Source organism: Carcharhinus amblyrhynchos, chromosome 2 (genome assembly GCF_965287045.1).
Source record: "Carcharhinus amblyrhynchos chromosome 2, sCarAmb.v2.hapA, whole genome shotgun sequence".
Taxonomy (NCBI): domain Eukaryota; kingdom Metazoa; phylum Chordata; class Chondrichthyes; order Carcharhiniformes; family Carcharhinidae; genus Carcharhinus; species Carcharhinus amblyrhynchos.
This window is the reverse complement of record NC_137325.1, coordinates 18,002,865-18,030,254: the sequence shown is the minus strand read 5'-3', so window position 1 is coordinate 18,030,254 and position 27,390 is coordinate 18,002,865. Positions and strand designations below refer to the sequence as shown.

Genomic DNA, 27,390 nt, shown 5'->3' with positions numbered 1-27,390 from the left:
AAGCAGCCACCTTTTCCAGAATTCCCAACGTAAGTCATCCTCACTGAACTCTGCCATAGCCCCAATCTCAGAGCAGGGCAAGGACAGCATTGCCAGTGGCTATGAAGGTAACCATGTTGATGGACCTTTGTGCATCTGACTCTATCATGGCCAGAGACATTTGAAGCATCTCCCAGTTTGCTGTCGATCATTATGTGAAAGGGTCACTGATCCACTCTGCTCAATGAGACCTAACTGCTGGTGTGACCTTACCGGCAGTTCACGCCTTGCTGTTGCTGCAAGCCAAATTTCCATTCGCAACAGTGGGACCAGATAATCCTGCCGCGTGAATGGCTGCAAGTTTCTGCCTGTACGTTTCATTCCATGTAATTGTCAGAGACAGGCAGGCAGAGTGAGGATATGGGTTTGCTATGGTTCCTTGAGCTACTGGGTGCCATTGAATTTAAGGACTTTGCTTTGTGGGCACTGCATGTCAACTCTCCCTGTGCCACAAACAAAAGGGATTCCATTATCTCAGCTGGTGAGCGAATTAAGTAGTTCAATGCCCAGTATGCTGGCAGCAGTCGCGATGCTTTCATTCTGCAGGAGTCCGCTCGTACCATCTGTACTTGAGCTGCAGCATAGCAAAGGATGACAACGCCTAATCATTGACCATATGGCTGCTGATTCTGTTGGGCTATCCATAGACAGAGATACAGCGAAAGCCATGCTGCCACACAGTATGTGATAGATTAGACTTTAGGAGTGTTGAAATAATGGGTGGGATTTTCCAGCCACGCTCGTCCCAAGGCCGGAATGTCCTGCCCGATGTCAATGGACCTTTGCATGGTCTGTGTCTCACCCACTGCGATTTCCATGGTGGGCGGGATGCAAAAATGTCTCTACATCCTGAACTGCCCTGGAACTCCTGTGATGTATTTGGCAGACTTGGGGTGGAATTTTGCCGGCACGTTTGCTTGAGGTTCATACGATCCCACCCGAGGCCAATCAAGGATGCTGTTCTCCGAGCCTTGTCCGCTCCCCGGAATCAGGGCGGGCATGCCAGTAAAATTCCGGCCTTAGTTCCAAGATTCAGGAAGAAACCCAGGGAGCTTCCTACTGGCTAGGCAGTCTGTCAAGAACTCACTCCAGTTCAGTATCAGCAAGTTAGCACAGCTGTTCCTTTTTTTTTAAATTAATTTATGGGATGTGGCAGAAACCAGCATTTATTACCCATCTCTAATTGCCCCCAGGAAGGCGGTGGTGAGCTGCCTTCTTGAATTGCTGCAGTCCATACAGTGCAAATACACTCATAATGCATTAGGGAGGGAGTTTCAGGATTTTGACTGAGCGACAGTGAAGAGAAGGTGACATATTTGCAAGTCAGGATGGTGTGTAGCTTGAAGGGGAACTTCTAAGTGGTGGTGTTCCCAGGTACCTACTGCCCTTGTTCTTTTAGGTGGTAGTAGTCATGGATCTGGAGGCGCTGCCTAAGAAGCCTCTTTGAGATTTGTAGATGGTGCACAGACTTTAGGAAGTTATTGGATGAGTAATCTAGTGATATTCAGTAATCAGGAGACATGAGTTCAAAGCCCACCATGGAAAGTAGAGTTTAACTTTAAACTGGAATTGAAAAGCTTGGAGCAATGATACAGACCAGATTGTTGTAAGAACACATTTGATTCTCTACTGCACTTTAGTGAAGGAAATGTGCTGTCCTAATCCAGTCTAGCTGGTATCTCCTCCAGAATCACAGCAAAGCAATAAGGCATTGCATTATATGGAGTGGAAGTGAGGGGAGTGGGGTGGGCGGGGTGGGGGGGTGGTTGGTAATGGAGAGCAGGGGAAGAGAGTGGCTGGCTCAATGGTAGGTTTTGGAGAGTAGGAAGAAAGACAGGGTACAATCTGAGGCAGAGTTCCCCAGATGTGCAAAGGAAGACAGTCTCCTCCTTCCCTTCCTGCCATCTGAAAGTTGTTTAACAGAAACGGCCTGCTCATTCCTGCCCAATTCGTAGAAATCATAGAAATCGTACAGTACAGAAAGAGGCCATTCAGCCCATCAAGTCTGCACTGACCACAATCCCACCCAGGTCCAACCCCCATATCCCTACATATTTACCCACTAATCACTCTAACCTATGCATCTCAGGAGACTAAGGGCAATTTTTAGCATGGCCAATTAACCTAACTCGTACATCTTTGGACATCAATTACCCACGCCAGTAATTCTATGATGTGGCCAGCATATCATTGTGATCAATTGCCTTACTGGCAAGCTCAGCTGACGTTTGATTATTTAAACATGGTAGGTGGACTGACGAACCACGTACTGTGTTGAGGTGAGTCTGGGGGTGGGCGAGAAGGTGATGGACGGCTGCTCTATTCTACATTCTCCCTAACAAACCACCATGTTGATCCTTAAGGTGCCTCTGAATTGGCCTGGTAAGCCATTCAAGAAGATGCCTCACATCACCTTCTCAAGGGCAATTTAACCATTGGACAAATAGTACTGACTATTCCAGTGACACCATTGGCCTTATCTTCTCTCTGTCACTGGCCATCATAACATTCACTTGACTACATTATAAGATTAGTCAGTTCACAACAAACACCCAAAAATAAATTTGTAAATCAACATTTAAGCTATGAAGAGAGATTGGATAGTCTTGGGTTGTTTTTGTTGGAGCAGAGAAAGCTGAGGGGTGACCTGATTGAGGTGCTCAAGATTATGAGGGGCACAGGGTGGATAGGGACTGGCAGTTCCTCTTAGTTGAAGGGTCAGTTACAAAAGGACACAAGTTAAAAGTGAGGGATGGGAGGTTTGGGGGGGATTTGAGAAAAAACTTTTTTTACCCAGAGGGTGGTGATGGTCTGGAATGCACTGCCTGGGAGGTGGTGGAGGCAGGATACCTCATATCCTTTAAAAACTACATGGATGAATACTTGGCGTGCTATAACATTCAAGGCTATGGGCCAAGTGCTGGCAAGTGGGATTAGGTCAGCAGGTCAGGGTATTTCACGCATCGGTGCAGACTTGATGGGCCGAAGGGCCTCTTCTGCACAGTAGTATTCTGTGATTCTGTGAACTTGTGCAGCTTATGTATGAAAGCCAACTCATCACCCTGTATATTCCTTCAGTGTCTATCTTCCTTGTACCTTTACCCATGCTCTTATATAATGTAACCCCAGGGGTTTCAGGACACAGATGGAAGGTTGCTGACTTTCAGTGGGGAAGACTGCAGATAGCCAAAACTCTGGACTCCACAGAGTCTCATTGCATCAGGTCAAACATGGGCAAAGAAATCTCCTGCTGATTACCACTTACTGCCCTCCCTCAGCTTATGACAAAATACTTCACTATGTTGAACGCCACTTAGAAGAAGTATTGAGGGTAGCAAGAGCACATTGGGTGGGAGACTTTAATTCCCATCACATGGTTCATAAGGCTATAAAATATAGGGGCAGAATTATGCCATTTGGCCCCTCAAGTTCAATCATGGCTGATATGTTTCTCAACCTCATTCTCCTGCTTTTTCTCCGAAACCTTTGATCCCCTTACCAATCAAAAATCTATCGATGTCTGTCTTAAATATATTCAATGACCTGGCCTCGTCAGCCTTCTATGGCAATGAATTCCACAGATTCACCACCCTCTAGCTGAAGAAATTGCTCCTCATCTTGGTTCCAAAGGGTCGTCCCTTTGCTCTGAGGCTGTGCCCTTGGATCCTGGTCTCACCTACTGATAGAAACATCTTCCCCACATCCACTCTATCCAGGCCTTTCAGTATTCTGTAAGTTTCAATAAGGTCCCCCTCATCCTTCTGAATTCCATTGAGTACAGATTCAGAGTCCTCAAATGCTCCTCATATGTCAAGCCTTTCATTCCCGGGACTTTAATGACCATCATATGGTTCAGTATCATTGCTACTGATTCTTGTGCTAATCACCTCCCTATACATTCAATAGCATGATCTTAGCTGAATCCCACCCCATCCCTTCAACATCCAGAGGGTCTTCATTGTTTAGAAACTTAACTGGACCAGCCATGCAAATACTGTGGCTCCAACAGCAGGCCAGGGGCCAGTTCTTTTCTGATTAATAACTTACTTACTGACTCCAAGGCAAAAGTTAAAAGTATGATGGAATAATCTCCTCTTGCCTGAATGAATACAGCTCCAACAACACACAAGATGCTCGGGACCAACCTATAAAAAAGCCGCCCTCTTGAACTACATCCTATTGATCATATTAAACAGTCACTCCCTCCACTCTTGATAGCTGCATGTACCTTTTACAAAGTTCATTGCAACAATGCACTAAAGCTTCTTTAGACAGTACCTCCCAAACCCACACCCATACAAAGACACTGGGCAGGATTTTATGGCCTCGCTAGATCCGAAAAACCCCACCTGAGGTCAACGGACATTTTCACTGCCTGCCCCTCGCCCGTTCCGATTCCCATTGTGGGTTGGACGGTAAAATACTGGACACCTTCTCCAGGCAAGTGGATAAGGGCTATAAATGCTAGCCTTCCAGAATTCCGATCCCACCACTGTTAGTGGGTTTAACCGTGGTTCGCACCCTCTGCCACTGGGGAACCCATGGCAAAGGATCTCCATCGGTCGGACTTCTGCCAGCAGGAACATTCAGGAAACTTTGGCCACAGTATTTGTGTTCACAAATCATGAATGAGTAAAAAAAATGGCAACAGGCACATGGGACATTACCTCCTGCAAGTTCCCCACAGAGTCACACACCACCCTGTATTCGAAAATGTCACCATTCCTTCATCAGCATTGGGTCAAAATCCTAGAATTCACTATCCAACAGCTGTGTGGGTGTAGGTACAGTGGGTGTACCTACACCCACACAGCCTGCAGCAGTTCAAGAAGGCAGCTTACCTCGTTTTCTCAAGAGCAATTTAGGATGGTCAGTAAACGCTGACTTTGCCAGTGGTGCCTGCATCCACCTCTCGCCAACTTTTACAGATGCGCCATAGAAAGCATTCGTTCTGGTTGTATCACCGTTTGGTATGATTCCTGCTCTGCCCAAGACTGCAAGAAACTACAAAAGGTCATGAATGCAGCCCAATCCATCACGCAAACCAGCCTCCCATCCATTGACTCTGTCGCAAAGCAGCCAGCATAATTAAGGACCCCACACCTTCCTCACATACCCTCTTCCATCTTCTTCCACCAGGAAAAAGATACAGAAGTCTAAGGTCACATATCAACTGATCCAAGAACAGCTTCTTCCCTGCTGCCATCAAACTTTTGAATGGATCCATCTTGCACGAAGTTGATCTTTCTCTACACCCTAGCTATGACTGTAGCACTACATTCTACACAGTCTCCTTTCCTTCTCTATGAACAGTATGCTTTGTCTGTGTAATGCGCAAGAAACAACACTTTTCACTGAATACTAATACATGTGACAATAATAAATCAAATCAAATAAAATCAAAATCCTGCGATCGTCACAGGGTCCACATAGCTAAACAACTCTTCCTTTTTTCCTAATGGGTTATACCAGCCTTAGCCAGGGTGACAAGTTGAAAAACAATTCCAACATTCGTTTAGAATGTTGTGTGAACCTCGACTTGTTCGGTCCCTGTCGGCCAGACAATCATGCTGAGGACTCACAATATATGTACAAGTTATCACAGAGGTCTGTGTGATGTTCCAGATGGACATTTAATGATCCCACAGTCACCTAGTTAGCATCAATTCACTTCATGTTCGAAGTGTAATCAAGTTGGTGGGTCACAGGGGTTGCTAAACGTCAGTGTGAACACAAAGGTGAACACAACTGCAATTATTTAGGATCCATCTGCTCACATAATTGTTTTGTGCCTGGCTGACTGAATGAATGTCAATATAGTCACACTCAGTACTTGCACCTTGGCAAAGACAATCACTTCTGGGAGTCTCGCTAGAAAGGACCAGTCAGGAAGTCTAAATTGTAACATTATGTAGTATCTGTGACTCTTGATTTGTTGGGGAAGTACTGATTTTTCCTAAGCCATCTGGTTATTTAATACTCATAGCTGCACTTGGTGCCTGCAGTCCCCCGAGCTATTGATAATAACCCGCAGGCCTTCAAACTAAACTAGGCCTTATTCCCCCAGCACCAGTTGGTGATTTGTCAGTGAAGTGCACTGTTCACCCCTGACATCTCCTTCTGCCCCAGTAGTTAGTACCAACCACTTTGATTCTTGGTTCCACTGTTACATCAGGAGATAGGAACAGGAGAGAGCAAACCAGCCCTATTTGGCATGGCGGCACTGTGGTCCGCACTGCTGACTCACAGCACCAGGAACACGGGTTCAGTTCCCAGCTTGGGTCACCGTCAGTGTGGAGTCTGCATGTTCTCCCCCATGGTTATGTGGGTTTCCTTCGGGTGCTCCAATTTCCTCCCACCATCTGAAAGATGTGCTGGCTCATGCTAAATGCTCCCTCAGTGAATCCAAACAAATGCAGGAGTGTGGCGACGAGGGGATTTTTGCAATAACTTCATTGCAGTGTTAATGTAAGCCGACTTGTGACTAATAAATAAACTTTATTGCTGATCTGGATCTTAGCTCTATCTCAGAGCTCAATGGGTCACCTAGATTCGAAACATCAGCTTTTTCCTCTCCTTGCAGATGCTGCCAGACCTGCTGGGATCTTCCAGCATTTTCTCTTTTGGTTTCAGATTCCAGCATCCGCAGTGAGTTGCTTTTATCCAGGGATACCAGTCTAATATGTGCATTCCCATAATTTAGTGAAGCCATTCTATACATAATGGTCTCAGGCAGTTTTGGGAATCCCCCCCCCGCCCCCCACCCACCAACACCATCCCCCCGACCCCCCCCCACCTCACCCCCATCCACCTCCTGTCACCATGGGCATTGCATTCTGCTCATAGGGAGAGGTGAGGACATGGAGGTTGTTTGAAAGCAAGGATGAGAATTTTGAAGTTGGGGCTTTGCTGGACTGGTTGCCCTCGGATGTGAGTGAGCACGGGAGAGGATGCTGAATGAGGAAGTTGGTACAAATGAAGATACCTATCTCCTGGGTGTAAATCTGGCATTTAGATCAATCAGCTACTAGTGATCAGGCATGGTAGCACAGAGGTCAGCACTGCTGCCTCACAGTGCCAGGGACCTAGGTTTGATTCTGGCCTTGGATCACTGAGTAGATTTTGCACATTCTCCCAATGTCTGTGTGGGTCTCCTCTGATTTCCTCCTAAATTCCGAAGATGTATCACTAAACATGTTCAAGGCTGAGATAGACAGATCTTTAATCGGTAAGGGAATCAAGGTTATGGGGATAAGGTGGGAGAGTGGAGTTGAGGATTAGTATATCAGATCAGCCATGTTCTCACTGAAGGGTGGCACGGTGGCATAGTGGCTAGCATTGCTGCCTAATAGTGCCAAAAACCCGGGTTCGATTCCGACCTTGGGTCTGTGTAGCGTTTGCACGTTCTCTCAGTGTCTGCATGGGTTTCCTCTGGTTTCCCCCTCACTTCAAAGATGTTTGGCCATGCTAAATTGCCCCTTAGTGTCAGGGAGATTAAATACTTGGGGTTACAGGGATGGAGTCTGGATGGAATTGTTATTGGTATAAACTCGATGGGCCGGGAGGCCTCCTTCTGTACCGTGGGGATTCTTTGATCTTGTAATTCCATGATTCTGTGAATGGGCCAAATAACTTTCTTCTGCATTGTAGGGATTCTATGATACTATATGTTCTGAAATGGGCAGTCTAAATGGTGAGGCCAATCATTGCTGCCCTTGCCTCTGGCTCAAATATTTTCTACCCAGAGGAGCTCTCGTGCTTTCCTTTGCACTGACCATCTTTGATGCCACCTCTTCCTTCTGTTCTTATCCTGCCTCCTTCCCTTTCTTATCTGCTTCCCCAGTTGCTTAATAATCAGTTTGGTCCTGACATCTTCCAGCTCTGATGCAAGGCCATCGACCTGAGCATTTAAACACTTTTTTTTGCTGTTGCCACAAATGATGCCTGTTGCGTTAAATCTTTCCAGCATTTACTGTTTCTATTTCATGCTCCTTTGATTTCTCAAAAGGTTGGCACCAGCGAAGCTAAGACAGAAAAAACAAGGCGTTTAAGCAGCATTTTGGGTAGCACACTGCAGCCCAGAGCATCTGCCTGCACACTGAAGTAGAATGATCATCACGTCCCTCAAACCTTTGGCACTTGGGAATACTGTGGTTGGGTTCATTTGGATGGATTCTGTTGCCTGTAGAAATTAAAGAACAGCTTTCAGGTAACTCTCACTACTTTGGTTCTAAAGCAGATGGATTTTAAATGAGTTTGGCTGATAACATTGGCAGAACCTAGCATTTTTTTTTGCCTTCTGGCAACCAATCTGCCTCTGTTTCTGTTTAAGCCCAGGCAATACATTCCTTTCACTTCAGTTCAACATTGCCTCCTGGAAGGTGCTTCTTTGGATGCTAATCCCAAGATAAAACCTGGATCCTGATCACCAACACGCGTTTATTTTGTTTTTTTTGCAGCAGCAGGAAATGAAGGCACGCGAACCCTGGGGAGAAACTGTGTCACTGAAGGTGATTCAGTTTTTATTTCTGAGCACGAATACACATCCAGACGAGTTGCTTTCATGCCTTAACTCTTTCCGGTTTACACATTTCTCCGTATAGCCACTTAGTGTGTCTCAGTGCCATCCCACACTGCTGTGAACAAGAATCTTTGATGTGTGTAATTGTAATGACTTTCATCATAAAATCAGCCACTCTTTATCTTGTCACTGTTAAGCATCTGGCTGCAGACATTAGAATGAATCACAGAATCTAAAGGTGCAGAAGGGGGACCGTTTGTGTCTGTGCCAACCCGCCAAATGAGCATCAATGTTTAGTGCCATTCCCCAGTCTTTTCCTTGCACCCTTGCACATTGTTTCTATTCAAATAATCATCTAATGCCCTCTTGAATGCCTCAATTGAACCTGTCTCCACCACAATGCCAGGCAGTGTATTCCATACCCGCTTTCTCTCACAGTTCCATAGAACCTCCATAGAACCTCTACAGTGCAGAAGGAGGCCATTTGGTCCACTGAGTCTGCACCCACTACAATCTCACCCAGGCCCTATTTCCGTAATCCTCATTTACCCTCCTAGTTCCCCTGACACCAGGGTCAATTTAGCCTGGCCAATCAACATAATCTTTGGACTGTGGGAGGAAACCGGAGCACCCTGGGGAAACCCACGCAGACACAGGGAGAATGTGCAAACTCCACATAGACAGTGACGCAAGGCCGGAATTGAACCTGGGCATTGTAAGGGTCCCTGGCACTGTGAGGCAGCAGTGCTAAACACTATGCCACCTAATCTTATCAAAGCTTTCTCTCCCCAGTCTTTGTTCACCATGTTAATATATTGCTCTGAATTCCATGTGCATTTATCTCCCACATTAGCTTTTGAATGGCACCTTAATAAATGCCTTTTGGCAAAGCAAATTTGCTAGCAGTTCCCCATTATGAACCAATAATTATAGATTCATAGAATCCCTGCCGTGCAGAAGAGGCCATTTGGCCCATCAAGACTGCACTGACTCTCTGATAGAGTAGCTTCCTCAGGCTAACTGAGTTGCTTTTTTCCTCCGCTGCTTTATTGAACAGTAACTTTACATCAACTAAATTCTAATCCATTGGGACCATTCTAAAATCTAGAAGGTATTGGATAATGGGATGGATAAAAATGTAACTTGTGTCCATTTCTTCCAGTGTGTATATAGCGCTAGGCATCTGCTGCGTCTGGAGACCTTGAATGAACATTGACATTTTAGAGATGGATTTAAATATAGCGTGTAGTCTGGGTAATCATGTGGATACTAGGCACATAAAGAGTCATGTGTTGGGGATTCTCCACTGGGTACGGGCAGGCACACAGCATGTGAGAGCTTCTCGATATTACCAATAAACCTTTATTATTGTTAGTGCCTGGTCACCAATTATTGCAACTCAGTGCCTCTACATGGTGTCAGAAGTAGGGTTTGGCTTTGTATGTTGTGAAATAGTTTACATCTGGGGCACTATTTTACCATTTTGATTCCAAGTGCTGGGATGTTTCTGATCTAATGTTTAGACCTGTTCTCAGGCACCCCCATATGCACACTGCCTGGAAAAATATCCGTGTTCCTGAATCGTGCTACACAAGGCTGGGGGTGGAGATTAACACATCCAAATTCCTGCAGCTCTGATCGGCACTTCCAACTGCGCACACGTTGAAAAAAAAGATTGAAAGCTGCCTCCATGCCACATCCCTCCTAGGCCAGATAATGCCTCCCCCTGACCCCCACAGACATTGCCCCACCCCACAACATGACTGACCCCCTTATCCCCCCACCCCCTCTGCCACCCAGACTGATCACAGGCCCTCTTCCCTACCTCCCCCTCACTGATCTCAGGCAGAGTGGCAGTGGACCCCCCACTACCCCACTGCCCCCCAACTGGTCTCAAGCAGACATCTGTCAGATACTCCGCACTTACCTCCTCACTAACTGGAGTGCAAAAATTGGACTTCTATGGAACATATCTGTTACACGCTGATGCTGGATGGGCAAACACAGTGGTAAAGGGGGAAGTGCTGGTAAAGTTGGACAAACAGCCCATTAAGTCAATTTAAATGCATACAAATTCTTGTTTCGTGCGTGGTCCCGATTGTGACCATTTGCAGGCCTTGGTAAATGGGGAACCAGTGCGGGGGTGGGCATCGATCATGCTACGCACCCCATGCCTGACTTTACCAAATTTCGCACCTGTAAACAGGCTCAACGTGATGGTAAATTTGGGCCCCGGTGACTGTCCTGTTACACTGTTACACTTCGGTATTACCTATTTTCTGAACTTAACTGGGGAAGATGAAGACCAGGTGGACATGTGAATATTGGGATGAAGTGGGTACAAAAGGCATTACATGTCAGGAGTGCGGGAGTTCTCCCCCCAGGTGCGGGCAGATACAGAGCAGGCAAGAGCTGCTAAGGACCAGTAATAAACTTTTATTGTTGTTAATCCCTGATTGCCAGTTATTGCAACCCGGTACTTCTGGACAGTTGAGTTGATTGGAAGCCAGGAGAGATAGACTAAGAGATTATTGAGGACATGAAGGAGCAGATGGGAAGTTAGCTTCAGGTTAGTGCACAGTGAGAAAGGAACAAACGACACATTACAGTTTGTGCGACTCTCATTTCATAAGTTTATTCATAAGGGTTACAAGTGGGCTTAGATTAACACTGCAATCAAGTTACTGTGAAAATCCCCTCGTCGCCCCACTCTGGCGCCTGTTCGGGTACACTGCAGGAAAATTTAACATGGCCAATGCATCTAACCAGCATGTCTTTCGGACTGTGGGAGGAAACCCATGCAGATGCAAGGAGAACGTGCACACTCTGCACAGACAGTGAACCAAGCCGGGAATTGAACCCAGGCCCCTGGCACTGTGAGGCAGCAGTGTTAATGGCTGTGCTGCCATGTCGTCAGCTGTTCCTTTCAACGTTGTTACAAATTTGTGAAACTCACACTTGTTCTTGGTGTCATAATTATTGATTCACAGTGAGGACATTGACATTCCTCAAGTAGTAGCTTGTGACTGTTACTTGCTGAGAAACTAATGGCAACTCTCCATGATTCTTCTGAATTCTCCTGTGATTAACAACCAATCTTCTGGCAATCCAAGGTTAAAATTATCAGAAAGTCAAAACAAATCATTTGTCTTCTTTTTCAATTTGCTTTGAACATTGTTGGTTATTAATGGTAGCAGTATTGGAGTTGGGGAATAAAGAAGGTTGCGGATGTAGATAGGTTGAATGTGGGAAAATGTTAAGTTCTTCAATTTGGCAGGAAGAATAAAAAAGCTAATTATGATTTAAATAGTGAACAGCTCCAGAGATGCAAGGCGCAGAGGGGTCTAGGTGTTGTAGCACAAGAGTCATTAAAGGTTTGTATGCAGGTACAGCAAGTAATTAAGAAGGTGAACAAAATACTATCCATTAATATGAATGCAATTGAACATGGAAGTTATGCTTCTGTTATACAGGGTGCTAGAGAGATCACATCTCGAATATTGTGTGCAGTTTTGCTCTCTTCATGCAGAGAAGGATATAAGTGCACTGCGAGTAGCCCTACCTGGAATGCTTGTGTTGTCTTATGAGGATAGGTTAGGTAGACTGCTCTTGTTTCCACTGGAGCTCAGAAAAATGACTTGATTGAAGTATGGTGGCACAGTGGTTAGCACTGCTGCCTCACAGCTGTGGCGACCTGAGTTGGATTCCTGGTTTGGCTCACCGTGAGGACTTTGCACATTGTCCTCGTGTCTACATGGGTTTCCCCTGGCTGCTCCGGTTTCCTCCCACAGTCCAAAAGGTGTGCTGGTTAGGTGCATTGGCCATGCTAAATTCTCTTTCAGTGTATCCCAACAAGTGCTGGAGCGTGGTGACTAGGGAATTTTCACAGTAACTTCATTGCAGTGTTAATGTAAGCCTACTTGTGACACTAATAAATAAACTTAAGTACATATGATTTTGTGGATGAGTCTGGGACTAGGGGGCTCTGTTTTAAAATTAGGGGCCACCCTTTCTGGATGGAGATGAGGAAAATTTTTTTCTCTTAGAGCGTTATGTGACTTTGGGACTCTGCATCAGAAGGCAGTGGAGGCAGGATAGTTGAGGATTTTCTAAGGTGAATGCAGATATATTCCTGTTGGGCAAGGGAACCCAAGTGGTAGATGGGAATGTGGAACTTGAAACACAACCAGACATGATCTTATTGAATGGTGGAGAAAGCTGGAGGGGTTGAATGGTCTACTTCTGCTAATAAATTCCTAATAAAGTCTGCTTGACTATCTGGAGTGGATGGAGGCAGGATGCCATTTGATAAAAGCGCCAGGAATATGCCTGATAAGAATAGCTAACTCTATGAATGAGGCCAGAGTGGCAAGAGACTTCATACTGAAAGACAGTTAAACTTTAACATTAGCAGAACCTCATCTGATTAAACGTAGCAAGGCATTTGCGAAGTTCCCATCTCTACTACAATGGGTTATGGTCAAAACAGAGTGTTACCACCTCCTGACGGCAGTCTGCTCCCTCACCTATGTCCATTCTGGCTGGCTCCAAATGCAAATTACACTGCGTCGGTTACATTGGTGCAAAGCCCTGTCCACTTTTTGCTGACATAACTAGTGTGACTTCATTTTGTTTAAAGAGGCATCACTTTTAGCTTTGTGTGTGGGTTGGGACCCCGCTGCATGGTGTGATTTCCAAGCCAATGACTTATTGATCTGCTTTCCAAAGCTAAGTTCTGATGTCCTGCAGAGTTTAAAAATAGCGATCTGCAAGGAACTTGGCCAGAGCCTCTGGACTTTTTTGTGTGGGAAACTAAATAGTTTTGGGCAAGAGGTGAAGGAGCTGGAATATCGCAACATGCATTTTCAAAACTTTGAAGCCACGGAGCAAGGTCCTAGGTTTTTAACTCCCTGTCACCTTCTATTGTGGATGGCATCATCTGACTTCCAGGCTGGCTAGGAGCTTGGTGTCTCTGTGACCTCAGTGACTCAAGTGCCAGGGGAGTTCAGAAACTGACAGTGTGTTGAAAGTGAAACCTTTTTGACTACCCAGCCTTCACATTCTTATTTTCTCCTTACTCTTGTGGCTCCGATGGTCGCACTCTCGTCTCTGAGTTAGAGAGTCACAGATTTATACCCTCACAACATGAGACCTGGGCCACATCATCTAGGCTTCTGTTGCAGCACTGAGGGAGGCCTACATTGTAAAAAGTCTGACAACACCAGGTTTATTAGCAGAGGTACCATCTTCTGGATGGGCATTAAATTGAGACCTCCTCTTAGGTTAGCGCTGCTGCCTCACAGCTCTAGGGACCTGGGTTCGATTCCCACTTTTTTTTCATTTTTTTGAATTTATTATTCAAATATAGCAGGATTATAGCGTTTCAGAAGCCCTTGTGGAAACGATGTACAGATGAACAGTATGGAACTGGAATACCGCTTGGGTGAACTGTGTGACTGAAACTGGGCTATACAGGAGTAGGCTGCCTGGAAAATGTGAATGATCATAGAAACCCCAAGTGCAGAAGGAGGCTATTCGACCCATCGAGTCCACACCAACAACAATCCCACCCGGGCCCTATCCCTATAATCCCACATATTTACCCTGCTAATCCCTCTAACCTACACATCCCGGGACACTAAATTTAGCATAGCCAATGCACCTAACCCACACATCCTTGGACTATGGAAAGAAACTGGAGCGCTCGAAGGAAACCCACGAAGACATGGGGAGAACGTGCAAACTTCAGACAGATAATGACCCAAACCCAGACCTCTGGAGCTGTGAGGCATCAGTGCTAACCACTGTGCCAGATAATCTTGCTGTGTCTACTTTCCCATGTGTAATCCACATTTCATACCAACTATTATTTTTGCCTGTTAATTTACATCGATCCAGATTCATGTTAAAATAAAAGTCACAAAAATGTTGCCATTCTGAGTGAATTTGAAGAACATTTGGTAAATTTGGTTATTTTGGTTAGCAGTATCCCTATGATCGTGACAACATGTCCATATAATTATCACCATTACTGGATACACAAAGGCCCATATTTATTATTGTATGTCCCAACAATGATATCTTCTTATCTTCGTCATGTCTCTTGCAGATCAGATATATAAGGAAAAGGAACAACGCAAATCCTGATCCTTCAGTCCTTCTGTAGAAGGAAGATTTAGTGGAGTTTGGTGTGGGGATTTAGAGAATTTAAGACTATGAAGGATCCCTATGCAACTTGATAACTGATGCCAGTTTTATCACCTTCTTTATCTCCACTCTAAAGATGTCACTTTATGAATGTGTTACTGAAGCACTAACCAATGACTTTGTCCGTACTATGAGGTCAGCTGCCAGACTGATTAATGGCCATGGTAACCAGTGGACCTAATAGTCAGGCTTGCTTGGGGAAGTCAAGGATAAAATGGCTGTTTCTCTATACATCTGCACAGTCTTTAAAGATCATAAAAAACAAGAGCAGGAGTAGGCTATTTGGTTTATCAAACTAGCTCCACCCTTCAATAAAATCTTAGAAGCATATAATCCTTACAGTGCAGAAGGAGGCCATTTGGCCCATCAAGTCAGCACCGACAACATTCCCACTTAAGACCTATCCCCTACTAATTCCCCTGACACTGAGGAGCAATTCAGCATGGCCAATCCCCCTAATCTGCACATCTTTGGACTGTGGGAGGAAACTAGAATGCCCTGAGGAAACCCATGCAGGCAAAGTGCAAATTCCACGCAGACAGTGACCCGAAGCCGGGTATTGAACCCAAGTCTCTGGAAACAGCAGTAATAACCATCATGTCACTGTGCTGCCCAAAAAATGATGGGGAGCTGCCTTCTTGAACCACTGCAGTCCCTGAAATGTAGGTACACCCACAGTGTTGTTAGGAAGGGGAGAATGTGGAAACTCCTCACAGGCAGTCACCCAAGGTTGGAATTGAACCCAGGTTGCTGGCGCTATGAGGCAGCGGTGCTAACTAGTGTGCCACCTTAACTCCATTTCCCTGCACATCCCCCATAGCCTTTAAGTCCATCACCCTATCATCCACTCTCTGTACAGCTTGAGGTCAAAGCAGACAGCCACTGCCATGGGGGAAATGGTCAGTTAAGATCCAGCTCCAAAATAGTGGAGCATCAACACATTCTCAAGAGTCTCATTATGCACCTTTCTCACTGATGTCAGCACTTAGGGGTGCGATCAGAAGAAATGGTTGATTACAGTTAAGCGCAATTTAATTTGTAGTGATGTAGGCATTAATGGCTAGGTCAACATTAGTGGCTCTTTTCAATAGTTGCCTTGAAATGAATTTTCACCCAAACAAGACTCTTAATAAGCTAATTACGTGAACAGTTAAGGGTGAACAAGTTCTGCAGGGACTCACCAAACTCCTGAGGCAGCACCTTCCAAACCCACGACCACTGCCATCTTGAAGGACAAGGTCGGCTGATACCCAGGAACACCACTACATGGAAGTTTCCCTCCAAGTCACACACCTGACTTCCTACAACGTTGCAGGTCAAAATCCTGGAGCTCCCTTCCTAACAACACTGTGGGTGTACTTACACTTCAGGGACTGCAGTGGTTCAAAAAGGCAGCTCCCCATCAACTTCTGGGCATCATGGTGGCACAGTGGTTATTACTGCTGCTTCCCAGTTCCAGGCACCTGTGTTTGATTCTTGGCTTGGGTCACTTGCTGCGTGGAATTTGCAGGTTAACCACGTGTCTGTGCGGGTTTCCTCCGGGTGCTCCAGTTTCCTTCCACAGTCTAAAGATGTGTGGGTTAGATGCATTGGCCATGCTAAATTGCCCCTTAGTATCCTGGGATGAGTAGGTTAGAGGGATCATTGGGGTAAATATGTGGGATTATGGGGATAGGGCTGAGGTGGGATTGTTGTCAGTGCAGATTCAATGGGCCGAATGGCCTCCTTCTGTATTGTAGGGTTTCTATGGTTTCTGCAGGGGGTGGCAATAAATGTTGGCCTAGACAGCAGTACCTACATCCCATAAATGAATAAAAGAATAGATAGATAAGAACAGGAGGGCTCTTTTCCCAAAGAATATAGTGAACCAGTTGCTTTTTGATCATTTATTATTGATTCTAACTTCATATTTCCAGAATTTAATCGAGAAAACAGAATTCAAATTGCCGGTGTGTCGCTTGAACTCACGCTGTTTGGATGACTAGTCCATGGCAGCAGTTCTAGTGCCACATACCATCAGAATGTAAATCATATATATCACTGACACAGTTGGCAACAAACGACAACAACAGATTTTAATTCTTTCTGCCTCATTTCTGAAACTGGAGCTGGAAATACAAGCCCATTACAATTTTGGCAATCAGTTTATTTTTAATTGAGGTTGAAATTTGGCATTTAATCAGTCTCCTGTTTATTGCGTCTGCAGATTCCTTTAATGAGGACTGGAATTCTCAGACACAGTTGCAACATCAGAAGTCTGTTTGTATAAGATGCAAATACTGGTCCACAAAATAAGGTTGGAAATCAACAGCACCTCAAGCCAGCATCCGGGAAAGAAAAGACAAATTATCATTTTTATTCAGAGCCAGTAAAAGACATTCAATTCCGGCAAAACGTTCACAGAATCATAGAATCCTACAGTGCAGATGAAGGCCATTCGGCCCATTGAGTCTGCACCGATCACAATCCCACCCAGGCCCTAGCCCCATAACCTCATGCATTTACTCTAGACCCCCTGACATTAAGGGGCAATTTAACATGGCTAATCCACCTAACCCGCACATCTTTGAACTGCAGGAGGAAGCCGGAGCACTCAGGGGAAACCCACGCAGACACGGGGAGAACGTGTAAACTCCACACAGACAAGCCGGAAATCAAACCAGGGTCCCTGGTGCTGTGAGGCAACAGTGCTAACCACATGTGCCACATGTGTCACAGATAAAACATTAGCATATTGTCCTTGTTGAGGAAGCCTGTTGTCTACCCTCACCTAAAAGGGGGCCTGAAATGCAGACTGCACTCATGTTGCGCCGTAAAACCCTGCCCCATATCTTTCTCTCCTCTGTGTGTGGTTAATATGGGGCAGAGTTTTATGGTCCCCGGCCATTGGGTTTGCAGGTTGGGGTGGAGCCTGTATTATTCCCCCGGTGGCCTATCCACTATTCACCTGCACACCTCCCATCTGTCTGTAAACTCTGCCCCTCTGAAAATTCCAGATAGGTCAGGGGCAGACGCGGTGAGTGAAAGGCCAGTTAGAGCTATTTCACACATCAGCCTCAGTTTTGAGGTTGGCCGGGAGAATTCAGGGTTGAGGAGGGGGATGTCTGGGAAGTTGAACCTTGGGTGGGAAGGGGAGATTGCCCGTCTCAAGGGGAGATAGATTGGGCACTTCCCCCTCCCGCCCCAATGTCTTTCATCCTGTGAATGGCCCCAACACCCCACCTCTAGCATCTCCATTATGACCTCTCGCCAGCCCCACTCTCCATGTCAGCATCCGTCCCCATCATCCCCTCTGATCTCAACCCCCAGCATACCGTGAGACCATCTGAACTGACCTGGTCCTGAGGCGTTGGACAAAATTCTCCAGCCTCGTACTTTCCGCTCCCACTGCCAGCGAGAATGGAGAATTTGACGCTCATCCAAATGTCTGTTCACAGCAGTGGGGCCGGAGTATCCCAGCCACGGGCAAGGTAAGAGAATTCCAGTGTAATATCTGACCTCTATTTGTAGCCTCTGTCATTGCCACTGGCACTGCCAGGACAACAAAGTTGCCGGCCAATTAGAATGGCTGGTGGCAGCCGTCTGAGGCGGGGCTTCTGCTCAGGTGAGGGGCCTATTATGAATGTTCCTATTGCCTAAGGGTGCATAAAGAATCACAAGGTAAACTCGGTAACTTGAACACTGAGAACTCTTCATTAGAAGTGTGCACTGTTCCACAGTCAGATCTCAGACCATCCAATTGAGTCCTACACTGGGCGGAGCTAATTGCCCAGGGTCACATGACCCACACTCTTAAAGGGACAGTCCACACCCCAGACGCCAACATACCATATATACATATATCACAGGATTGAAGACTCTTCTGCTGCCAATTAACACTCCAGGCAGCATTAAGTTGCTGTGGGACTGCTGTGATTGGTGGGGGTGTATTCCCTGCCAATTCTTTGGGTGTGAAACCTCATCACCTGAAAAATCTTACCTCTAAACTCAGCACACAATTAGAATAATGTGGCATCTTCCTTCCCTGCAGGTGTCATTCATGGCTCAGTTAGTAACACTCTCACTTCCGAATCAGGGGTCCATTAGTTCAAACCCCACGACCAGAGGCCTGAATGCTTATGCCAGGTTAATAGTCCAGTGCTGAGGGAGTGTCGCACAGCTGGAGGAGCTGTCTATCAATTGAGACTGTAAACTGAGATCCTGCGTGGATGTTTAGGTAAATAAGATATCATGTGCTGCTCAAAGAAAAGCAGGGGACATGTCCCCAGTGCCCTGGCCAAGATTTAACCCTCAAGCAACATCACTGAAGCATATCTGGATATTTACCTCACTGCTGTTTGTGAGACCTCGCTGTGGGTAAATTGGTTCATGCATTTTCTGCATTGCAACAGTGACCACATCTCAGAAATAACCCACTGTCTGTATAGTCCTTTGGGACATATTAAGGGCAGCAACGGTGGCACAGTAGTTAGCACTGCTGCTTCACAGTGCCAGGGTTCGATTCCTGGCTTGGGCCACTGTCTGTGTGGAGTTTATGCATTCTTCCCGTGTTTGTGTGGATTTCCTTTGGGTGCTCCGGTTTCCTCCCACAGTCCAAAGATGTGGGGATTAGGTTAATTGGCCATGCTAAATTGACCTTAGTGACAGGGGGATTAGCAAGGTAAATATGTGGGTTTATGAGATTAGGGCCGGTGTGGGATTGTAGTGAGTGCAGACTCGATGGGCCACATGGCCTCCTTCTGCCTTGAAGTGATTCTATAATCTTGAGAGTTGCAAAGCGGTGCTTCACAAATTTCTTTTCTTCATTTGTCTTTTATACATAATCTTCATACGCAGTGGATTTAACATGCATGGAGAGGGGCTTGCATCAAAGAATGAAGTGTAACCATTGCTAGGTCAGCTCACAACAAATATCCTAACAGCTGCACAAAACTCAATGTTGTTGAATAATTAATCAGCTTAAGGAAATAAATGTAGAAATTCTGGAAATTTTAAATATTCAGAATCCAGCCTGCCTTGGAATCTGATGGGAATTGTAAGTTGCATGAAAGAGTACATTGGAAAATAAACCAAGCAACTAAATGTAAAACCATTATTCTTGGAGACCTGCACCAATAAAATTGATCATGTCAATCTACAGCAGAAATAAATGCTGCACCTTGTATGGTTTTTGATGATTTCCTCCATCTCCAATTACCCTTCTACCCTACATTGACAATATTGCCCATTCGATCTGGCGCAAAAAAGTTGACATTCTTACTTTTTGATGCTTTCTACCAGGTTATCTCTGAGTGGCAGCTTGGCAATGAATCTCCCTTTGACTTAAATGTCAAAGAGCAAGGATGACATTAGCTGCAAAAAGCTGCAGGCAAGCTCACCATCTGAACTATGCAGCAAACAAGTGGGCAGTTGCCATTTGTGGGGCTTTCAGGAATCCTATTTCAAAGGTAAAGCAGTGTCTTGGCATTTTGTAAATTTCTTTGTGTTGGGGGCAGTGAGGGTGAAATCTAGTTTCGATGAATGTGTTTGTGCTTTGAATAAATAAACTGCTGAGCTTTTGGAATAAATATCAGAATTCTGTCTTTGTTATCGTTCTTCTGGCTTATGGTTTCCTGCCCTGATCCCAGTAATGATATTCCCACAATCTTGTCAATCACGGTGTCTTTATTGTGTACTTTTTCTCTCTGTTGTGGCTTTGTTTTCTAGAATCGTAGAATCCCTGCAGTGCAGAAGGAGGCCAGTCAGCCCATTAAAGGGAGGCGATGGCCTAGTGGTATTATCGTTAGACTATTAATCCAGGAACTAAGCTAATGTTCTTGGGTTTGAATCCCACCATGGTAGAATTTGAATTCAATAGAAAAAATCTGGAATTAAGAATCGACTGATGACCATGAAAATATTGTTGATTGTCGGAAAAGCCCATCTGGTTCACTGATGTCCCTTAGGGAAGGAAATCTGCCACCCTTACCTGGTCTGGCCCACATGTGACTCCAGAGCCACAGCAATGTGGTTGACTCTCATCTGCCCTCCAGGGGCAACTAGAGATGGGTGTCAAATGCTGGTCAGCCAACGATGCCCATGTCCCATGAATAAATTAAAGAAAAGAGCTGGCGCCAACAAAAATCCTACCCAGTCCTTACCCAAGTAACCCCACATATTTACATTGCTTGTCCCCATGACACTAAGGGACAATGTAGCATGGCTAATCAACCTGACCCACACATCTTTTGATATATAAGGTAGCTCAGCGCCAGCATATTACCTTCAAGTCAGAAGATTGGGGGATAGAAATTTCTCTCAGGAGGTGGCACCAAAATGGCAGCACCTGTTTGGTTGCCCCTGGCAGTGCTGGATATTTAAGTTTCTTTGATGTCAATAACAAATGGTCAGATCTCAGCCATAAATCATCAGGGATGATTTTAAGTCCCCGTCCTCCCCATTCCAGTGTTTCGAGCACATGATCAAGACTTTCATTTCACTACTATACTGAGGGATTCTTTGAAGTTAGTGGTGCCATCTTTCAGATGACCAGCTAATCTGGTGCCTGAACTGAGTCGACTACCCTCAGGAGCTGTAATAATGCACTTTCGGAGACTCTACTCACGAACAAAAGATTTATTTACAAGAATCAACAAGAGCAGCAGCATGTCTGCCACTAGTTCTGGAATGCCTCCTGCCTAAGAGAGCTCCTCCCCCTGGGGTGATTCTCCACTCTGCAGCCCAATTGATTACCCAGGTCGGATGACCCTTACTCTGCTGTGTTGCCCTTAAAGGGACAATCACTACAGGTGCATACAAAAGATATCATGGCATTGTTTTGTAGAGGAAAGCAGGGGAGTTCTCCTTGATACATTTGTTAAATTCTTTAGAACCAAGGATATCTTCAAGAACTCACTGCACAGACACAGAGGTAACACAGAGATTTAATCAGATCTTACTCACTCTGCACTCTAAGTGACAACTACCGTCTCAGGATGGTTCCTGGGCAAATCACCCCATACCCCGAATCACCTGACCCTTAAAGTGGCTACATAGGCATTGGCCAATAGAACAGCTTATTTGGTCATTCATTATTCATACTGTGGCTTGTGGAGTCTTGCTGACATGAAAGTTGACTACTGCTTTTCCCATGTTACAACAGTGACCACAATTCCAAAGGATTTGATTGGCTACAATATGTTTTGGGGCATCATGTAAAATGAGTTATATAAATACAAATCTTTCTTTTCTGCTTATCGGTGCCCAGGATATAGCATATTTAATGGTCATTTTTATTTTAATGGATGATTTAATCCTGTTCGGAGATGTCCAGTTCTTTTCTGCTGCAGAAAGAGAAGTAACATAGTACAGTTGGGGTGAATCTCCTTGAAGCTTTTTCACCTCAACCAATATAACTTTGGCAGGGAGCGGAATATCTTGTAAAGAGGGACTGTAGCCTGAATTAGCTGTTAACTTAAAACTCATTTATTTACACTATGTCTAATATGTGCAAGGTGGGTTACTGAGTAGACACAATGTCCTAACTATGTTAGGTGTGCATTTTAAACAAAAAAGAAAATATGTGATTTGCACATGTACATTCAAACTAACAGGTTTTATTGAAAGACATGTTCTCTGCACTGCACAGAGTACAAACTGAAAGTAAAGCAACAGTCTCTGTAAACACCTTAATGACATCATCATCAAATCATGTGATTAGCTCTTAAAGCAGCCTGTAACCCTTTTAAATTTGTAACAGTCGGAACATTTTCTCAAAGAGTTGCCTGTCTAATGTACAAAATCTCTAGTCTAGCTCATAACCATTGAGGTCACAGGTGCATCATAGTCCACATCACTCATTAGCATGTAAGTAGACATATATGTGCAAGATCATGTGAAGCTGGAAGCATGGTGTGCTTTTTTTACTACTTGTCAGAATGTTGCAAAGCAGGGCAAGTGGACAAGAAGCAGGAGGATCTGTGCACCCCTTGAGTAACCAGTAACGGCATGGGCAGCACACTGGCACAATGGTTAGCACTGCTGCCTCACAGCGTCAGGGACCTGGGTTCAATTCCGGCCTCAGGTAAATGTCGGTACGGAGTTTGTACGTTCTCCCGTGTCTGCATGGGTTTCCTCATGGTGCTCCAATTTCTTTCCACACTTCGAAGGTGTGTGGATTAGGTTGATTGGTGATGGTAGATTGCCCCTTAGTGCTAGGGAACTAGCAGGGTAAATATGTGGGGTTACGAGGTTAGGGTGGGGATAGTTGTCGGTGCAGGCTCAATAAGCTGAATGGCCTCCATCTGCACTGTAGGGATTCTGTGATTCTATGATCTGTAGGTCCTGGTTGAAGAGGTCCAGAGATGCTCCCAGCTGCTGGATTTCTGCATGCCAAGGTGCCATGAATGTTCCAGGGAATCTTTGTTGTTGATATCCTTCCCTCCAACTGAAGCCTTTATCTGTTGGTATAGACTGTGGAGTCACAGGGAGTTGGGCTATTTGACAGTACTGTACGTTACAGATGTCACACGCTGCTGACACTAGGTACTGGTGGTGGATGGATAGTGTGGGATTTAATTGAAGGAGTTGTTCCAACTCACAGGTGGCATAATCCTGCACAATGTGCAGTCGCTGCAGTACTTGTTTGCACATACAATCATATCCTGAAGGGTGCAAAGACATACTTTCTACTGCCATTCCTGGCATAGTGGGATGTGGTTTGGCCAAGCACTTTCTCTGTCTCATCTGCCTCTGACTTATATCAGCATGGTCCAGGTTGTGATGGACATCTGAAGATGTATTCGTGCATCATGTTGAGGCCAAGTTAAGGCTTGTCATGGTTTTAGCCATGTTGATGACACGGAATTTGTCTGTGCTGTTGCTGATGATAGCATTTCCCTGAAGAATTGTAGCGTCCACATATATGAAAACTGTTTGCTGGGGACTGGCTGATGTAATTGGTGACATTTCGTGACCCTGGGATATCTACTTTGAATTAACAGGCTTCCGCTGGTGCCCTTCTCCTTCTTCTACATCTTCATGGATTTGCCCCATATCTGGTCAGCCATTGGCACCCATGAGGATCGAACAGTAAAACAGGGACATAAGAATACTGGTCTGAACTGTTTGCCGCCATCATGAATTTTTTGCTCAGTTACTTACCATCCATCAAAATCCCATCTGCTTCTCTCAAGCTGAAAGACCTCTGATTGACCCTCCAACTTTAAGACCCTGTCTTCATGCCACTTAAAGGGGCATCTCCATCAAAATCCCATGTGCTTCACCCCCCAGGAGTGGGTTCAAGACCTGGAAACAGCCCCAGTTTCTGACTCCATGGGTAAAAGCTGGCCCTCGGTGTCTGATTCCGAATTATCTCAGGACAATGAAGATGGACAATAAAAGTGACCATGTCCTTCCTCAGAGTACTCCGGTTTCCTCCCACATTTCAAAGATGTGCGGATTAGGTTGCTGAACAGTGTCAGAGGGATTAGAAGGGTAAATACGTGGTGTCACGGGAATATGGCCTGGGCAGGATTGTTTTTAGTGCAGGGCTCAATGGGCCAAATTTGGCACTGTAGGGATTCTATGATTCTATGTCCCTTTTGTTCACATCCCAAGGACAACATTGAAAAAAATATTGATATGCAAGTAACTTGACATATAAAATTCTGGCAAATTAATTTACATAGATTCTGAACAGATTCAGGTCTGGGCACAAATCCTGGCAAAATCATCTTGTTGAATTTTATATTATGCTCTCTTATTAATTGCCACTTTGATGTGGACTGTTTGGAGGCTTGTCAGAGAACTGTACACAAACTGGTGGCTCATTCTGTCCCATCATGACTTATGATTCTGTGGTGATGCAGAATCCAGACTGCATTATATTGTCTCTCATACAGTAATATGGCTTTCTGGGGGTGCGATGCTTTCCTCAGATAGTAGGACGCTCAGAATGGAGGTCAAGTCTTTATTCAGATCTATCAATCATAGTAAAGCCCACACCAGCTAGATATATTGCATGGGAGGAAGAGGTCAGAGCTTTCTTATTAACTTCTTTGTTAAGTTTTCTGGTGGCTTTTAATCAGCTTTCCATCCTATTGGGCCTGTGACACATGCAACCTCTTTCCTTGGGCTTGCCGTTTAAATGACATCCAAGTCTCCGTGACGAGAATAAGAGATGTTCCGTCAGCAGTACAATCCCATAAAAGTGGCTGTGCGTCAAAGGTATAACATCCCTTCTTAAAAAAGGAATATAGGTCAATATGAAACTCAGACCTGACAAAAAAGACAATCGGCGATGGAGGTGGCTGTCCATCGATGCGGGGATGACATCTAATCAGGGTCATCTTTAAGACACCCCTTGATAGATTATGGGAGAGATAGTGGATAAGGTACCTTTACAGGCACAGGGGAGTTTCTGCCATGGGTCCTTATGTGGCTGGATAACCAGGCTGATTTTCAACCTGTAGACCTTTGGGTACATGGGTCAGGATGTCCCACATGGTAGTGAGCCCCGGAGTGCAGGATTTGCTTCCTCTCCTTCCCTTCTCTGTCACTGCTCTGCCTCATCATTCAGGCATTGTGACTTAAAAGGCGTATGGTGCTTAATGGACAAGATGTCGGCATTTCGAACAAGCACCTTCCAGTCATTATTTTAAAAAGACAATTGTTGCAATGCAAGCGCAGAGAATATTGATTATAAAACCCAATTCACTTTTAAATGCAGCAAATTTTCACAGTATTGCAATGTTAAAATAAGCATACTTGTGACTAATAAATAAGCTTTAAATCATTTAATGTTCTTTTGTCATATATTACTCGATTTGTAACTCTATCCCAATAAACACCTTAAAATGTTGACCTCCGTCTCATGGAATCATAGATTCCCTACCGTGCAGAAGGAGGCCATCCAGCCCATTGAGCCTGTAATAAATCCTTGGAGGCAAAAGTTTCTTCACCAAAATCCCTTTATTTATAAGTCTGTCCCCAGCATACAGAATGCTTTCAATAAGCAGCCTACACTTGGAGTCCCAGAGGAACTGACAGCCCTGGTTAAATACAAAGCAAGAGACTTCCTGACTGGCTCATCAATTTGACCCTTAATCAGGGAATTCATACTCTGACAGGCCAACCTCAAATCCCTGATTGAAGTTGTTACAGAGCCTGCACGCACAACACTCCCACCCAGGCCCTATCCCCATAACCACATGTTTGTACTCTGCTAATCTCCCTGACATTATGTGGCATCTTAACATGGCCAATCCACCCAATCCGCACATCTTTGGACTGCAGGAGGAATTTGGTGCACCCAGAGAAAACACACACAGGCACAGGGAGGGTGTGCAAACTCACATGGACATGCATCTGAAGCTGGATTTCAACCTGGGTCCCTGGCGCTGTGAGGCAACAGAGTTAACCACCGGAATCTCCTTCTTTAAGACAGCCCTTAATAGATTTTCAGGGAGATAGTGGATAAGGCCCCTTTACAGACACAAGAATCCCTACAGTGCAGAAGAAGGTCATTTGGCCCATCGAGTCTGTACTGGCAACAATCTCACCTAGGCCCTATCCTTGTAACCCTACATATTTAACCTGCTAATCTCTCTAGACTACACATCCCAGAACACTAAGGGGCAATTTAACATGGCCAATCAACCTAACTTGCACATCTTTGGACTGTAATGATTGTAACTATGATTGGACTGTAAGGATTGTAATGTGCAATTACCCCATACCCAGTTCCACTGTAGCAAGCCGATTCATCTCAATGATTTCAAGATGCAACCCAGTGTGGAAAGTACCGGTTACTCACTGCACTCAGCAGGAGCCCCAGCAGCCTAAATGGCCAGCATGATATATAGGTAACATGGACCTCTTAAAGGCAACCTGCCCCTTTTAAAGCTGAGCTTCAATCATGTAACAGACAAACTGTCCTTAGAATGCTTGAAGCAAAACAGGAGAGAGAGAGAGCTTCCAGTTTTTCTGATGCAGCACTCGTGGCATTAGTGATGGAGATTGAAAGTTGGAAATAAACCTCTTTGCACACTTACTTCTAAAGCTTGAAATGGAAACAGAAATTGTTTGGAGCACACCAGAAATGGCTGAAAGTATTTTCGCTGCCATTTTCTTCCAGAGGGCTAGCACCAGCAGCGCTATGCAGCCCAATTTCTTGGCTTCCCTGTCTTAATGTCTCCTTTGCTTCAGTGTCAGTTTGAGTTTGAATTACTACACTGTGAACAGTTTGGGATTTTTTTTGCATTTTAATCTCTGTATAATGTGGGTTGTTTTGGTTACATATAAACATCGAAAATAGAAGCAGGAGTAGGCCATTCGGCCCTTCAATCCTACTCCACCATTCATTTTGATTATGACTGATCACCAAATTCAATATTCTGATCCTGCCTTCTCCCCATATCCCTTGATCCCTTTAGCCCAAGAGCTATATCTAACTTCTTCTTGAAATAACATAACATTTTGGCCTCAACTCATTTCTGTGGCAGTGAATTCCACACTTCCACCACTCTCTGGGTGAAGAAATGTCTCCTCACTTCAGTCCTAATCCTCAAACTATGATCCCAATTATGGACTCCCCAACCATCAGGAACGTTCTTTCTGTATCTATCCTCCTAATCCTGTTAGAA

At 45.0% G+C, this 27,390-nt stretch overlaps 1 long non-coding RNA gene across 1 annotated transcript in view; it reads left to right on the top strand.

Annotated features, from left to right (window-relative positions):
- Positions 1 to 20,325, top strand: part of LOC145360326 (uncharacterized) — a 45,964-nt gene extending 25,639 nt beyond the window's left edge. Inside the window, exons 3-4 of the long non-coding RNA XR_013889699.1 lie at positions 8,048 to 8,248; positions 20,048 to 20,325. This is a non-coding gene — a long non-coding RNA (uncharacterized LOC145360326). The remainder of the gene's footprint in view (positions 1 to 8,047; positions 8,249 to 20,047) is intronic.
- Positions 20,326 to 27,390: the final 7,065 nt, after the last annotated feature.